At 49.1% G+C, this 3,791-nt stretch overlaps 1 pseudogene across 1 annotated transcript; it reads right to left on the bottom strand.

The window, feature by feature from the left end:
• Positions 1-469: 469 nt before the first annotated feature.
• LOC100349480 (AP-2 complex subunit mu pseudogene) lies at positions 470-2,351 on the bottom strand (annotated as a pseudogene). The gene has a single exon (XR_016235636.1). The product of XR_016235636.1 is annotated as an AP-2 complex subunit mu pseudogene (transcript).
• Between the last annotated feature and the right edge of the window lie 1,440 nt (positions 2,352-3,791).

The following is a 3,791-nucleotide window of genomic DNA, read 5'->3' as shown; positions in this document are numbered from 1 at the left end:
GTCCCGGTCGGGGCGCTGGATTCTGTCCCGGTTGCCCCTCTTCCAGGCCAGCTCTCTGCTGTGGCCAGGGAGTGCAGTGGAGGATGGCCCAAGTGCTTGGGCCCTGCACCCCATGGGAGACCAGGAGAAGCACCTGGCTCCTGCCATTGGATCGGCGTGGTGCGCTGGTTGCAGCGAGCCGGCCGTGGCGGCCATTGGAGGGTGAACCAACGGCAAAAAGGAAGACCTTTCTCTCTGTCTCTCTCTCTCACTGTCCACTCCTGCCTGTCAAAAAAAATTAAAAAAAAATAATAATTGTGCAGAGGAAAATATCTGAAGAAAAAGAATTCACAGTATTACATTCATTCTTCAGTGTTATGAGGTTTAGGGCTATGAAACCTTGCTGAGGCAAAAATTTATACATACTCAAGTCCCTTAAAGAAAGTGGTGTAGTATTTGTAAATAACTCACACATATCCTTCTGCATATATTTTTTTTTCCGCTCTGCAGAGTTTATTGGGTTTATAACAGGACGAAGTCACACGTGTACAAAATGAAGCTCACACTATCCCAAAGCAGAGTAGGGACTGAGGGCTGGGAATCCGTTACTGGCCTTTGGGGGAGCTCCGAGGTGAGGGGCAGCCAACCCTCCCACTCCAGAGGTGTGGCCACAGTGGTTGGGAGGAGAGAGGGCCCACCTGGCTTTGGTCACAGAACTCAGAGCCTGGCACTCAGGCCAGGACAGACGGACGGATGGAAGAGCAAGAGCCCCAGAAACCACCCTGCCCAGGGAGCCCAGGGACTGCTCCACCTGTCCAGCTCACATGTGGTTGGTCCAGACCTAGACTCGGGGGCTGGTGCAAAGGGAAGGCAGCAAAGCAGGAGGGAGGGAGGAGACACTGATGTGTGGTGGCCGGGGGCATCCGGACCCATGGCAGAGGGTGGGCAGGGGAGTGGGCTAGCTGCCACAGGCAACTAGCAGCGGGTCTCGTAAATGCCGCTGCGGCCAATGTAGCGCACCCATTCGATGACGTCGTGGTCGCTGTAGTTCAGCTTCGGTTCAAACACCTTCAAGTAGCGCACCTTGAGGCCAGAAGGCGCAAATGGCACCTCAAAATTCATGGAAATAGGAGGTCGGGCCCATTTTTTCTTGTCATTGGTGGGCAGAAGCTCAATCTCTCCGCTGATCCGTGATTCCTTCATGCCTGCCATGCGCTTGATCTTCCATACGATGGCGTTCTCACTGGCCTTATACTTGGCCTTCCCCTTCATGCAGATCACCTGCACACCACTTGTGTTCAGTGGGGTTGGAATCCGCACCTCAATTTTCTGAGCCAGCAGTGAGGGCTTAAAGTTGGACTTGATGACCACCTTTACCTCCAGTTTGGTGCGTCCCACTTCCCGTACCAGCGGAATCACCCGGAAAGGAAGGATGATGTCCTTGGTGGTGCGATACCTCATGAGCTCAAACTCTCCATCTGGTGGGATGAAGCTGATGCTGCGTTCAGAGTCAAACTTGCTGAGTCGCACACACTGGTGGAAGGTGCAGTCATCAATGGCAATTGATTGCTTCCCGCTCTTGCTTGTTTCATCAGCTGTGCCTCTGCCTTGCTTTTCAATTACAATCTTGTCATTCATCCCAAACTTGCACTCGGGCATGCCACTCAGGTAGCTCTTCATCACCACCCGGCCGGACACATGGGCACTCAGCACCTGCCCCTGTGGGGACATCAGTAGGTTCACACTCTCCAGCACATCCAAGAAGAGCTCATTCCGGCGATACGTGATGCCTTCTCGCCGCCAGCCGATCTGCCCAGTCACCTGTCTGGTGATCTGGGACTGTTCTTCTTTTGTCTGATGCTGACTCTTGATGCCCTGCTGGGTGATGAAGGTTTTCAGAGCGCCTGTCTCAGAGTTCTGTGGGTAGCCAAAGTCCAGGATCTCATCTAGCATCTCGTATATGAGCACAAAATTGTTCTTGATGTTTTCTTCGCTGATCTTGGCAAAGTAGGCAGCCATTACGTCACACATCTTATAGAGGAATTCGAAGACCATGGCAGCGTTGACATTCTGCTTGGTGACAGCGGCCAGCCAGATGTTGGACCACTTAACATGGAAGAAGCTGGTGCGAGCAATGTTGGTGACGGGGCTGCGCACCTGCTGCCGGGCATGGATAACATTGACCCGGAAGGCGTCCACTGCATTCCTCCCTATGTCATCTCGGTAGACCCGGGAGATGAGCACCTCCCCCTTGTGATTATAGATGAATAAGCCTCCGATCATGGCGGCAGCTCAGTCTCGGCGGCCCATCGCTCTAACAGACCTGGCGTCCGCGGCCCGAGGGCTCGGCCGGCCCGGCCACTCTTCGGATCCCCCCCTCTGCATATTTTAAGATTTGTCTAGGTAACTTATAAGACCAATACAGTGTAAATAATTGATATACTATATTGTCAAGGAAACAATAACAATAAAGAAGAAGTTAGTGGGTATTCAGCATAAACACAAACCTCATAGCCCTAAGTACGTAGTAGATGATCAGGACATAGGTGAACAGTGCTCAAACAAGAGCTTTGGAGAGAGACTGAAGATCTGTGAAGAACTGGCAGGAGGCTACAGCACCTGCATCTGCACATCATTTCATTTTTGTGGATTTAGCAAAATGCTCTCTGAGCATCAAATTCAAGTTTTGCTTTTTAAGCTAATTTTTTCAAATATTTTCTTTTTATAAGGGTGGTTTTTTTTTTGTTTTGTTTTTGTTTTTGTTTTTGTTTTTGCTTTCTTTAATGCTTGCAATAGCCAGGACTGGATCACACCAAAACCAAGAGCCAAGAACCCAATCTGGGTCTTCCACATGAAGGTAGGAACCCAATCACTTCAACCTCACCTATTGCTTGCTATAGTGCACATTAGCAAAAAGCTGGAAGTGGGAGCAGAACCGAGAGTTGAACTCAGGCACTCCCATGTGGGATGCACGCATCTCAAGCGGCATCCTAGCAGCTGTATGGTATGCCCATCTGTTTTTCATATATTTTCATTTCATGATTGGTTAAATCTGTTGATGGAGAGCCCAAGGATATAGAAGGCTGAATGTAATTCTATCTATATGATATTCATTTGTAAAAATAAGATTTATTCATGTGAAGGGGCGAGTGACAGAGAGGGAGAGATAAGGAGGGAGAGCCAGATCTTCTGTCTGCTGACTCATTCATCAAAGGGCCACAGTGGTCAGCGTTGGGCCAGGCTGAAGCCAGGAGCCAGGATTTCCATCCTGGTGTCCTACGTGGGTAGCAGGGGCCCAGCTCCTTGTGTATCACTGCTGCTTTCCCAGGCATGTTCCCAGGGAGCTAGATTAGAAATATAGGGGAGCTGGAACTCGAACTAGCTTTTGGGTATGGGATGCTGGTGATGCAAGTTGCAGTTTAACCCACTGTGCAACAATACCAGCCCTTATTTACATGAAATATAAAAATGTAAGCTAGAAAAATGTAAGCTATACAAAGTGACAGAAAGTAGTTCAGTCCTAGGGAAGGAGGTTATAAAAAAAGGAAGAGAGTTTTGATGGCATTAGGTACATTATTTAGATGGAGGTGATGGCATCAATGATGTACACATATGTTAAAATGTAACAAATAGTACACCACTTCAAACATGTGCTGGTCATTGTGTGTCATTTTTTTTAAAGATTTATTTCATTTATTTGAAAGACAGAGCTGAAGAGAGAGGTAGAGACAGAGAGAGAGGTCTTCCATCCACTGGTTCACTCACCAGATGCCTGCAACGGCCGGAGCTGTGCCGATCCTAAGCCAGGAGCC

This window comes from Oryctolagus cuniculus, chromosome 6, assembly GCF_051225735.1.
Source record: "Oryctolagus cuniculus isolate XC-2025 breed Fujian yellow rabbit chromosome 6, ASM5122573v1, whole genome shotgun sequence".
NCBI classification, from domain to species: domain Eukaryota; kingdom Metazoa; phylum Chordata; class Mammalia; order Lagomorpha; family Leporidae; genus Oryctolagus; species Oryctolagus cuniculus.
The sequence above is the reverse complement of the archived record's forward strand: the minus strand, read 5'-3'. Positions and strand labels throughout refer to the sequence as shown.